Genomic DNA, 13834 nt, shown 5'->3' with positions numbered 1-13834 from the left:
AAATATATATTTCAAGCAAAACAATGGCCATTTGCAGTAGGTAGGTTTCGAACTTACGCTGCCATAGAGAATCAAATTTCTAGTCAGACGCCTTAATCGACAGACCAAGGCTAAATTTGTTTGAAAGTCGAACTATTTCTGGTGATGTGCCATGCGTTGAAATATAAGGCCAATATATTTTTTAAAATTTATGTAGTCAATCACCATATTTGAGAAAAGCTTCTGGGCTGAGCTGTTAATTAAAAAATATATATTTCAAGCAAAACAATCGCCATTTGCAGTAGGTAGGTTTCGAACCTACGCTGCCATGGAGAATCAGATTTCTAGTCAGACGCCTTAACCGACAGACCAAGGCTAAATCTGTTTGAAAGTCGAACTATTTCTTGTGATGTGCCATGCGTTGAAATATAAGGCCATTACATTTTTTAAAATTTATGTAGTCAATCCCCATATTTGAGAAAAGTTTCTGGGCTGAGCTGTTAATTAAAAAATATATATTTCAAGCAAAACAATGGCCATTTGCAGTAGGTAGGTTTCGAACTTACGCTGCCATAGAGAATCTAATTTCTAGTCAGACGCCCTAACCGACAGACCAAGGCTAAATCTGTTTGAAAGTCGAACTATTTCTTGTGATGTGCCATGCGTTGAATTATAAGGCCATTACATTTTTTAAAATTTATGTAGTCAATCCCCATATTTGAGAAAAGTTTCTGGGCTGAGCTGTTAATTAAAAAATATAAATTTCAAGAAAAACAATGGCCATTTGCAGTAGGTAGGTTTCGAAACTACGCTGCCATAAAGAATCTAATTTCTAGTCAGACGCCTTAACCGACAGACCAGGGCTAAATCTGTTTGAAAGTAGAACTATTTATTATATTGTTATAAATTAATGCACTCAATCCCCATAATTGACCACATTTTTTGGGCTGAGCTGCTAATTACAAAAATTATATTTCAAGCAAAACAAATTTTCGTTTGCAGTAGGTAGGTTTCGAATCTACGCTGCCATGGAGAATCTGATTTCTAGTCAAACGCCTTAATCGACAGACCAAGGCTAAATTTGTTTGAAAGTCGAACTATTTCTGGTGATGTGCCATGCGTTGAAATATAACGCCATTATATTTTTTAAAATTTATGTAGTCAATCACCATATTTGAGAAAAGTTTTTGGGCTGAGCTGTTAATTAAACAATATATATTTCAAGCAAAACCATGGCCGTTTGCAGTAGGAAGGTTTCGAACTTACGCTGCCATGGAGAATCAGATTTCTAGTCAGACGCCTTAACCGACAGACCAAGGCTAAATCTGTTTGAAAGTCGAACTATCTCTTTGAAAGTAGAACTATTTCTGGTGATGTGCCATTTGAAATATTAGGGCATTATATTGTTTTAAATGTATGCACTCAATCCCCATAATTGACAAAATTTTCTTGACTGAGCTGCTTGCTACAAAAATTATATTTCAAGCAAAACAATGGTCGTTTGCAGAAGCGAAACTATGCTGATAGAGAATCTGAATTCTAGTCAGACACCTTAACCGACAGACCAAGGCTAAATGTGCCATGCGTTGAAATATATTTTTTAATACTTATGTAGTCAATCAACATATTTGAGAAAAGTTTCTAGGCGGAGCTATTAATCAAAAAATATATATTTCAAGCAAAACAATGGTCGTTTGCAGCAGGTGGGTTTCGAAGTTACGCTGCCATAGAGAATCTGATTTCTAGTCAGACGCCTTAACCGACAGACCAGGGCTAAATATGTTTGAAAATAGAACTATTACCGGTGATGTGCCATTTGAAATATAAGGGCATTATATTGTTTTAAATTTATGAACTCAATCCATATAGTTGACAAAATTTTCTGGGATAAGCTGCTAATTACAAAAATTATATTTCAGGCAAAACAAATTTTCGTTTGCAGTAGGTAGGTTTGGAATCTAGGCTGCCATGGAGAATCTGATTTCTAGTCAGACGCCTTAACCGACAGACCAAGGCTAAATTTGTTTGAAAGTCGAACTATTTCTGGTGATGTGCCATGCGTAAGGCCAATATATTTTTTAAAATTTATGTAGTTAATCACCATATTTGAGAAAAGTTTCTGGGCTGAGCTGTTAATTAAAAAATATATATTTCAAGCAAAACAATGGCCATTTGCAGTAGGTAGGTTTCGAACTTACGCTGCCATAGAGAATCAAATTTCTAGTCAGACGCCTTAATCGACAGACCAAGGCTAAATTTGTTTGAAAGTCGAACTATTTCTGGTGATGTGCCATGCGTTGAAATATAAGGCCATTATATTTTTTAAAATTTATATAGTCAATCACCATATTTGAGAAAAGTTTCTGGGCTGAGCTGTTAATTAAAAAATATATATTTCAAGCCAAACAATGGCCATTTGCATTAGGTAGGTTTCCAACCTACGCTGCCATAGAGAATCTAATTTCTAGTCAGACGCCTTAACCGACAGACCAATTCTAAATCTGTTTGAACGTCGAACTATCTCTTTGAAAGTAGAACTATTTCTGGTGATGTGCCATTTGAAATATTAGGGTATTATATTGTTTTAAATGTATGCACTCAATCCCCATAATTGACAAAATTTTCTTGACTGAGTTGCTTGCTACAAAAATTATATTTCAAGCAAAACAAATTTTCGTTTGCAGTAGGTGGGTTTCGAATCTACGCTGCCATGGAGAATCTGATTTCTAGTCAGACGCCTTAACGGACAGACCAAGGCTAAATTTGTTTGAAAGTCGAACTATTTCTGGTGATGTGCCATGCGTTGAAATATAAGGCCAATATATTTTTTAAAATTTATGTAGTCAATCACCATATTTGAGAAAAGCTTCTGGGCTGAGCTGTTAATTAAAAAATATATATTTCAAGCAAAACAATCGCCATTTGCAGTAGGTAGGTTTCGAACCTACGCTGCCATGGAGAATCAGATTTCTAGTCAGACGCCTTAACCGACAGACCAAGGCTAAATCTGTTTGAAAGTCGAACTATTTCTTGTGATGTGCCATGCGTTGAAATATAAGGCCATTACATTTTTTAAAATTTATGTAGTCAATCCCCATATTTGAGAAAAGTTTCTGGGCTGAGCTGTTAATTAAAAAATATATATTTCAAGCAAAACAATGGCCATTTGCAGTAGGTAGGTTTCGAACTTACGCTGCCATAGAGAATCTAATTTCTAGTCAGACGCCTTAACCGACAGACCAAGGCTAAATCTGTTTGAAAGTCGAACTATTTCTTGTGATGTGCCATGCGTTGAATTATAAGGCCATTACATTTTTTAAAATTTATGTAGTCAATCCCCATATTTGAGAAAAGTTTCTGGGCTGAGCTGTTAATTAAAAAATATATATTTCAAGAAAAACAATGGCCATTTGCAGTAGGTAGGTTTCGAAACTACGCTGCCATAAAGAATCTAATTTCTAGTCAGACGCCTTAACCGACAGACCAGGGCTAAATCTGTTTGAAAGTAGAACTATTTATTATATTGTTATAAATTAATGCACTCAATCCCCATAATTGACCACATTTTTTGGGCTGAGCTGCTAATTACAAAAATTATATTTCAAGCAAAACAAATTTTCGTTTGCAGTAGGTAGGTTTCGAATCTACGCTGCCATGGAGAATCTGATTTCTAGTCAAACGCCTTAATCGACAGACCAAGGCTAAATTTGTTTGAAAGTCGAACTATTTCTGTGATGCGTTGAAATATAAGGCCATTATATTTTTTAAAATTTATGTAGTCAATCACCATATTTGAAAAAGTTTCTGGGCTGAGCTGTTAATTAAACAATATATATTTCAAGCAAAACCATGGCCGTTTGCAGTAGAAAGGTTTCGAACTTACGCTGCCATGGAGAATCAGATTTCTAGTCAGACGCCTTAACCGACAGACCAAGGCTAAATCTGTTTGAAAGTCGAACTATCTCTTTGAAAGTAGAACTATTTCTGGAGATGTGCCATTTGAAATATTAGGGCATTATATTGTTTTAAATGTATGCATTCAATCCCCATAATTGACAAAATTTTCTGGACTGAGCTGCCAATTACAAAAATTATATTTCAAGAAAAACCAATGGTCGTTTGCAGTAGGTAGGTTTCGAAGCTACACTGCCATGGAGAATCTGATTTCTATTCAGACGCCTTAACCGACAGACCAGGGCTAAATCTGTTTGAAAGTAGAACTGTTTATTATATCGTTATAAATTAATGCACTCAATCCCCATAATTGACCACATTTTTTTGGCTGAGCTGCTAATTAAAAAATTATATTTCAAGCAAAACAAATTTTCGTTTGCAGTAGGTAGGTTTCGAATCTACGCTGCCATGGAGAATCTGATTTCTAGTCAAACGCCTTAATCGACAGACCAAGGCTAAATTTGTTTGAAAGTCGAACTATTTCTGGTGATGTGCCATGCGTTGAAATATAAGGCCATTATATTTTTTAAAATTTATGTAGTCAATCACCATATTTGAGAAAAGTTTCTGGGCTGAGCTGTTAATTAAAAAATATATATTTCAAGCAAAACAATGGCCATATTTGCATTAGGTAGGTTTCCAACCTACGCTGCCATAGAGAATCTAATTTCTAGTCAGACGCCTTAACCGACAGACCAATTCTAAATCTGTTTGAACGTCGAACTATCTCTTTGAAAGTAGAACTATTTCTGGTGATGTGCCATTTGAAATATTAGGGTGTTATATTGTTTTAAATGTATGCACTCAATCCCCATAATTGACAAAATTTTCTTGACTGAGCTGCTTGCTACAAAAATTATATTTCAAGCAAAACAATGGTCGTTTGCAGAAGCGAAACTATGCTGATAGAGAATCTGAATTCTAGTCAGACACCTTAACCGACAGACCAAGGCTAAATGTGCCATGCGTTGAAATATATTTTTTAATACTTATGTAGTCAATCAACATATTTGAGAAAAGTTTCTAGGCGGAGCTATTAATCAAAAAATATATATTTCAAGCAAAACAATGGTCGTTTGCAGCAGGTGGGTTTCGAAGTTACGCTGCCATAGAGAATCTGATTTCTAGTCAGACGCCTTAACCGACAGACCAGGGCTAAATATGTTTGAAAATAGAACTATTACCGGTGATGTGCCATTTGAAATATAAGGGCATTATATTGTTTTAAATTTATGAACTCAATCCATATAGTTGACAAAATTTTCTGGGATAAGCTGCTAATTACAAAAATTATATTTCAGGCAAAACAAATTTTCGTTTGCAGTAGGTAGGTTTCGAATCTAGGCTGCCATGGAGAATCTGATTTCTAGTCAGACGCCTTAACCGACAGACCAAGGCTAAATTTGTTTGAAAGTCGAACTATTTCTGGTGATGTGCCATGCGTAAGGCCAATATATTTTTTAAAATTTATGTAGTTAATCACCATATTTGAGAAAAGTTTCTGGGCTGAGCTGTTAATTAAAAAATATATATTTCAAGCAAAACAATGGCCATTTGCAGTAGGTAGGTTTCGAACTTACGCTGCCATAGAGAATCAAATTTCTAGTCAGACGCCTTAACCGACAGACCAAGGCTAAATCTGTTTGAAAGTCGAACTATTTCTTGTGATGTGCCATGCGTTGAAATATAAGGCCATTATATTTTTTAAAATTTATGTAGTTAATCACCATATTTGAGAAAAGTTTCTGGGCTGAGCTGTTAATTAAAAAATATATATTTCAAGCAAAACAACGGCCATTTGCAGTAGGTAGGTTTCGAACCTACGCTGCCATAGAGAATCTAATTTCTAGTCAGACGCCTTAACCGACGGACCAGGGCTAAATCTGTTTGAAAGTAGAACTATTTATTATATCGTTATAAATTAATGCACTCAATCTCCATAATTGACCACACTTTTTGGGCTGAGCTGCTAATTACAAAAATTATATTTCAAGCAAAACAAATTTTCGTTTGCAGTAGGTAGGTTTCGAATCTACGCTGTTATGGAGAATCTGATTTCTAGTCAAACGCCTTAATCGACAGACCAAGGCTAAATTTGTTTGAAAGTCGAACTATTTCTTGTGATGTGCCATGCGTTGAAATATAAGGCCATTATATTTTTTAAAATTTATGTAGTCAATCACCATATTTGAGAAAAGTTTCTGCGCTGAGCTGTTAATTAAAAAATATATATTTCAAGCAAAACAATGGCCATTTGCAGTAGGTAGGTTTCGAACTTACGCTGCCATGGAGAATCAGATTTCTAGTCAGACGCCTTAACCGACAGACCAAGGCTAAATCTCTTTGAAAGTCGAACTATTTCTTGTGATGTGCCATGCGTTGAAATATAAGGCCATAACATTTTTATAAATTTATGTACTCAATCCCCATATTTGAGAAAAATTTCTGGGCTGAACTGTTAATTAAACAATATATATTTCAAGCAAAACAATGGTCGTTTGCAGTAGGTAGGTTTCGAACTTACGCTGCCATGGAGAATCAGATTTATAGTCAGACGGCTTAACCGACAGACCAAGGCTTAATTTGTTTGAAAGTCGAACTATTTCTGGTGATGTGCCATGCGTTGAAATATAAGTCCATCATATTTTTATAAATTTATGTACTCAATCTCCATATTTGAGAAAAATTTTTTTGCTGAACTGTTAATTAAACAATATATATTTGAAGCAAAACAATGGTCGTTTGCAGTAGGTAGGTTTCGAAGCTACGCTGCCATGGAGAATCTGATTTCTAGTCAGACGCCTTAACCGACAGACCAAAGCTAAATCTGTTTTAAAGTCGAACTATCTCTTTGAAAGTAGAACTATTTCTCGTGATGTGTCATTTGAAATATAAGGGCATTACATTGTTATCAATTTATGCTCTCAATCCCCATAATTGACAAAATTTTCTTGACTGAGCTGCCAATTACAAAAATTGTATTTCAAGAAAAACCAATGGTCGTTTGCAGTAGGTAGGTTTCGAACCTACGCTGCCATGGAGAATCTGATTTCTAGTCCGAAGCCTTAACCGACAGACCCAGGCTAAATCTGTTTGAAAGTCGAACTATCCCTTTGAATGTTGAACTGCTTCTGGTGATGTGCCATTTGAAATATTAGGGCATTATATTGTTTTATATGTATGCACTCAATCCCCATAATTGGCAAAATTTTCTGGGATAAGCTGCTATTTACGAAAATTATATTTCAAGCAAAACAATGGTCGTTTGCAGAAGCGAAACTATGCTGATAGAGAATCTGATTTCTAGTCAGACACCTTAACCGACAGACCAAGGCCAAATGTGCCATGCGTTGAAATATAAGGCCATTATATTTTTTAAAATTTATGTAGTCAATCCCCATATTTGAGAAAAGTTTCTGGGCTGAACTGTTAATTAAACAATATATATTTCATGCAAAACAATGGCCGCTTGCAGTAGGTAGGTTTCAAACTTACGCTGCCATGGAGAATCAGATTTCTAGTCAGACACCTTAACTGACAGACCAAGGCTAAATCTGTTTGAAAGTCGAACTATCTCTTTGAAAATAGAACTATTTCTGGTGATGTGTCATTTGAAATATAAGGGCATTACATTGTTATAAATTTATGCTCTCAATCCCAATAATTGACAAAATTTTCTTGGCTGAGCTGCTAGTTACAAAAATTATATTTCAAGCAAAACAATGGTCGTTTGCAGCAGGTAGGTTTCGAACCTACGCTGCCATAGAGAATCTGATTTCTAGTCAGACGCCTTAACCGACAGACCAGGGCTAAACATGTTTGAATGTAGAACTATTTCCGGTGATGTGCCATTTGAAATATAAGGGCATTATATTGTTTTAAATTTATGAACTCAATCCCCATAATTGGCAAAATTTTCTGGGATAAGCTGCTATTCACGAAAATTATATTTCAAGCAAAACAATGGTCGTTTGCAGAAGCGAAACTATGCTGATAGAGAATCTGATTTCTAGTCAGACATCTTAAATGTGCCATGCGTTGAAATATAAGGCCATTACATTTTTTAAAATTTATATAGTCAACCCCATATTTGAGAAAAGTTTCTGGGCTGAGCTATTAATTAAAAAATATATATTTCAAGCAAAACAATGGTCGTTTGCAGCAGGTAGGTTTCGAACCTACCCTGCCATAGAGAATCTGATTTCTAGTCAGAAGCCTTAACCGACAGACCAGGGCTAAATATGTTTGAAAGTAGAACTATTACCGCTCTCAATCCCCATAATTGACAAAATTTTCTTGACTGAGCTGCTAGTTACAAACATTATATTTCAAGCAAAACAATGGTCGTTTGTAGCAGGTAGGTTTCGAAACTACGCTGCCATAGAGAATCTGATTTCTAGTCAGACGCCTTAACCGACAGACCAGTGCTAAACATGTTTGAATGTAGAACTATTTCCGGTGACGTGCCATTTGAAGTATAAGGGCATTATATTGATTTAAATTTATGAACTCAATCCCCAAAATTGGCAAAATTTTCTGGGATAAGCTGCTATTTACGAAAATTATATTTCAAGCAAAACAATGGTCGTTTAAAGAAGCGAAACTATACTGATGGAGAATCTGATTTCTAGTCAGACGCCTTAACCGACAGACCAGGGCTAAATCTGTTTGAAAGTAGAACTATTTATTATATTGTTATAAATTAATGCACTCAATCCACATAGTTGACCACATTTTTTGGGCTGAGCTGCTAATTACAAAAATTATATTTCAAGCAAAACCAATTTTCGTTTGCGGTAGGTAGGTTTCGAATCTATGCTGCCATGGAGAATCTGGTTTCTAGTCAGACGCCTTAATCGACAGAACAAGGCTAAATTTGTTTGAATTTCGAACTATTTCTGGTGATGTGCCATGCGTTGAAATATAAGGCCATTATATTTTTTAAAATTTATGTAGTCAATCACCATATTTGAGAAAAGTTTCTGGGCTGAGCTGTTAATTATAAAATATATATATTTCAAGCAAAACAATGGCCATTTGCAGTAGGTGGGTTTCGAACCTACGCTGCCATAGAGAATCTAATTTCTAGTCAGACGCCTTAACCGACAGGCCAAGGCTAAATCTGTTTGAAAGTCGAACTATTTCTGGTGATGTGCCATGCGTTGAAATATAAGGCCATTATATTTTTTAAAATTTATGTAGTCGATCCCCATATTTGAGAAAAGTTTCTGGGCCGAGCTGTTAATTAAAAAATATATATTTCAAGCAAAACAATGGCCATTTGCAGTAGGTAGGTTTCGAACCTACGCTGCCATAGAGAATCTAATTTCTAGTCAGACGCCTTAACCGACAGACCAGGGCCAAATCTGTTTGAAAGTAGAACTATTTATTATATTGTTATAAATTAATGCACTCAATCCCCATAATTGACCACATTTTTTGGGCTGAGCTGCTAATTACAAAAATTATATTTCAAGCAAAACAAATTTTCGTTTGCAGTATTTAAGTTTCGAATCTACGCTGCTGTGGAGAATCTGATTTCTAGTCAGACGCCTTAATCGACAGACCAAGGCTAAATTTGTTTGAAAGTAGAACTATTTATTATATTGTTATAAATTAATGCACTCAATCCCCATAATTGACCACATTTTTTGGGCTGAGCTGCTAATTACAAAAATTATATTTCAAGCAAAACAAATTTTTGTTTGCAGTATTTAGGTTTCGAATCTACGCTGCCATGGAGAATCTGATTTCCAGTCAGACGCCTTAATCGACAGACCAAGGCTAAATTTGTTTGAAAGTCGAACTATTTCTGGTGATGTGCCATGCATTGAAATATAAGGCCATTATATTTTTATAAATTTATTTACTCAATCCTCATATTTGAGAAAAATTTCTGGGCTGAGCTGTTAATTAAAAAATATATATTTCAAGCAAAACAATGGCCGTTTGCTGTAGGTAGGTTTCGAACCTACGATGCCATGGAGAATCTGATTTCTAGTCAGACGCCTTAACCGACAGACCAAGGCTAAATTTGTTTGAAAGTAGAACTATTTATTATATTGTTATAAATTAATGCACTCAATCCCCATAATTGACCACATTTTTTGGGCTGAGCTGCTAATTACAAAAATTATATTTCAAATAAAACAAATTTTCGTTTGCAGTATTTAGGTTTCGAATCTACGCTGCCATGGAGAATCTAATTTCTAGTCAGACGCCTTAATCGACAGACCAAGGCTAAATTTGTTTGAAAGTCGAACTATTTCTGGTGATGTGCCATGCATTGAAATATAAGGCCATTATATTTTTATAAATTTATTTACTCAATCCCCATATTTGAGAAAAATTTCTGGGTTGAGCTGTTAATTAAAAAATATATATTTCAAGCAAAACAATGGCCGTTTGCTGTAGGTAGGTTTCGAACCTACGATGCCATGGAGAATCTGATTTCTAGTCAGACGCCTTAACCGACAGACCAGGGCTAAATCTGTTTGAAAGTCGAACTATTTCTGGTGATGTGCCATGCGTTGAAATATAAGGCCATTATATTTTTTAAAATTTATGTAGTCAATCCCCATATTTGAGAAAAGTTTCTGGGCTGAGTTATTAATTAAAAAATATATATTTCAAGCAAAACAATGGTCGTGTGCAGCAGGTAGGTTTCAAACCTACCGTGCCATAGAGATCTGATTTCTAGTCAGAGGCCTTAACCGACAGACCAGGGCTAAATATGTTTGAAAGTAGAACTATTACCGGTGATGTGCCATTTGAAATATAAGGGCATTATATTGTTTTAAATTTATGAACTCAATCCCCATAGTTGACAAAATTTTCTGGGATAAGCTGCTATTTACGAAAATTATATTTCAAGCAAAACAATGGTCGTTTGCAGTAGCGAAACTATGCTGATAGAGAATCTGATTTCTAGTCAGACGCCTTAACCGACAGACCAAGGCTAAATCTGTTTGACAGTCGAACTATTTCTTGTGATGTGCCATGCGTTGAAATATAAGGCCATTACATTTTTTAAAATTTATGTAGTCGATCCCCATATTTGAGAAAAGTTTCTGGGCCGAGCTGTTAATTAAAAAATATATATTTCAAGCAAAACAATGGCCATTTGCAGTAGGTAGGTTTCGAACCTACGCTGCCATAGAGAATCTAATTTCTAGTCAGACGCCTTAACCGACAGACCAGGGCCAAATCTGTTTGAAAGTAGAACTATTTATTATATTGTTATAAATTAATGCACTCAATCCCCATAATTGACCACATTTTTTGGGCTGAGCTGCTAATTACAAAAATTATATTTCAAGCAAAACAAATTTTCGTTTGCATTATTTAAGTTTCGAATCTACGCTGCTGTGGAGAATCTGATTTCTAGTCAGACGCCTTAATCGACAGACCAAGGCTAAATTTGTTTGAAAGTAGAACTATTTATTATATTGTTATAAATTAATGCACTCAATCCCCATAATTGACCACATTTTTTGGGCTGAGCTGCTAATTACAAAAATTATATTTCAAGCAAAACAAATTTTCGTTTGCAGTATTTAGGTTTCGAATCTACGCTGCCATGGAGAATCTGATTTCCAGTCAGACGCCTTAATCGACAGACCAAGGCTAAATTTGTTTGAAAGTCGAACTATTTCTGGTGATGTGCCATGCATTGAAATATAAGGCCATTATATTTTTATAAATTTATTTACTCAATCCTCATATTTGAGAAAAATTTCTGGGCTGAGCTGTTAATTAAAAAATATATATTTCAAGCAAAACAATGGCCGTTTGCTGTAGGTAGGTTTCGAACCTACGATGCCATGGAGAATCTGATTTCTAGTCAGACGCCTTAACCGACAGACCAATGCTAAATTTGTTTGAAAGTAGAACTATTTATTATATTGATATAAATTAATGCACTCAATCCCCATAATTGACCACACTTTTTGGGCTGAGCTGCTAATTACAAAAATTATATTTCAAATAAAACAAATTTTCGTTTGCAGTATTTAGGTTTCGAATCTACGCTGCCATGGAGAATCTGATTTCTAGTCAGACGCCTTAATCGACAGACCAAGGCTAAATTTGTTTGAAAGTCGAACTATTTCTGGTGATGTGCCATGCATTGAAATATAAGGCCATTATATTTTTATAAATTTATTTACTCAATCCCCATATCTGAGAAAAATTTCTGGGTAGAGCTGTTAATTAAAAAATATATATTTCAAGCAAAACAATGGCCGTTTGCTGTAGGTAGGTTTCGAACCTACGATGCCATGGAGAATCTGATTTCTAGTCAGACGCCTTAACCGACAGACCAGGGCTAAATCTGTTTGAAAGTAGAACTATCTCTTTGAAAGTAGAACCATTTCTGGTGATGTGTCATTTGAAATATAAGGGCATTACATTGTTATAAATTTAAGCTCTCAATCCCCATAATTGACGAAATTTTCTTGGCTGAGCTGCTAATTACAAAAATTATATTTCAAGCAAAACAATGGTCGTTTGCAGCAGGTAGGTTTCGAACCTACGCTGCCATAGAGAATCTGATTTCTAGTCAGACGCCTTAACCGACAGACCAGGGCTAAACATGTTTGAATATAGAACTATTTCCGGTGATGTGCCATTTGAAATATAAGGGCATACATTGTTTTAAATTTATGAACTCAATCCCCATAATTGGCAAAATTTTCTGGGATAAACTGCTATTTACGAAAATTATATTTCAAGCAAAAAAATGGTCGTTTGCAGAAGCGAAACTATGCTGATAGAGAATCTGATTTCTAGTCAGACACCTTAACCGACAGACCAAAGCTAAATGTGCCATGCGTTGAAATATAAGGATATTATATTTTTTAAAATTGATGTAGTCAATCCCCATTTTTGAGAAAAGTTTCTGGGCTGAGCTATTAATTAAAAAATATATATTTCAAGCAAAACAATGGTCGTTTGCAGCACGTAGGTTTCGAACCTACCCTGCCATAGAGAATCTGATTTCTAGTCAGACGCCTTAACCGACAGACCAGGGCTAAATATGTTTGAAAGTAGAACTATTACCGGTGATGTGCCATTTGAAATATAAGGGCATATATTGTTTTAAATTTATGAACTCAATCCCCATAATTTGCAAAATTTTCTGGGATAAACTGCTATTTACGAAAATTATATTTCAAGCAAAACAATGGTCGTTTGCAGTAGGGAAACTATGCTGATAGAGAATCTGATTTCTAGTGAGACGCCTTAACCGACAGAACAAGGCTAAATCTGTTTGAAAGTCGAACTATTTTGGTGATGAACCATGCTTTTGAAATATAAGGCCATTATATTTTTATAAATTTATGCACTCAATCCCCATAATTGACCAAATTTTTTGGGCTGAGCTGCTAATTACAAAAATTATATTTCAAGCAAAACCATGGTCGTTTGCAGTACGCAGGTTTCGAACCTACGCTGCCATAGAGAATCTAATTTCTAGTCAGACGCCTTAGCCGACAGACCAAGGCTAATTCTGTTTGTACAAACATTATATTTCAAACAAAACAATGGTCGTTTGCAGTAGGTAGGTTTCGAACCTACGCTGCCATAGAGAATCTAATTTCTAGTCAGACGCCTTAACCGACCGACCAGGGCTAAATCTGTTTGAAAGTCGAACTATTTTGGTGATGAGCCATGCGTTTGAAATATAAGGCCATTATATTTTTATAAATTTATGCACTCAATCCCCATAGTTGACCAAATTTTTTGGGCTGAGCTGCTAATTACAAACATTATATTTCAAATAAAACAAAGGTCATTTGCAGTAGGTAGGTTTCGAACCTACGCTGCCATAAGTAGATGTATAGTGCCGATATAAGCAACAGAAACCGTACATAACCTCAATTTCCTAACCCCCCCGCAG

This window comes from Cylas formicarius, unplaced genomic scaffold (genome assembly GCF_029955315.1).
Source record: "Cylas formicarius isolate icCylForm1 unplaced genomic scaffold, icCylForm1.1 PGA_scaffold_12__32_contigs__length_19106922, whole genome shotgun sequence".
Lineage (NCBI taxonomy): Eukaryota > Metazoa > Arthropoda > Insecta > Coleoptera > Brentidae > Cylas > Cylas formicarius.
The sequence above is the reverse complement of the archived record's forward strand: the minus strand, read 5'-3'. Positions refer to the sequence as shown.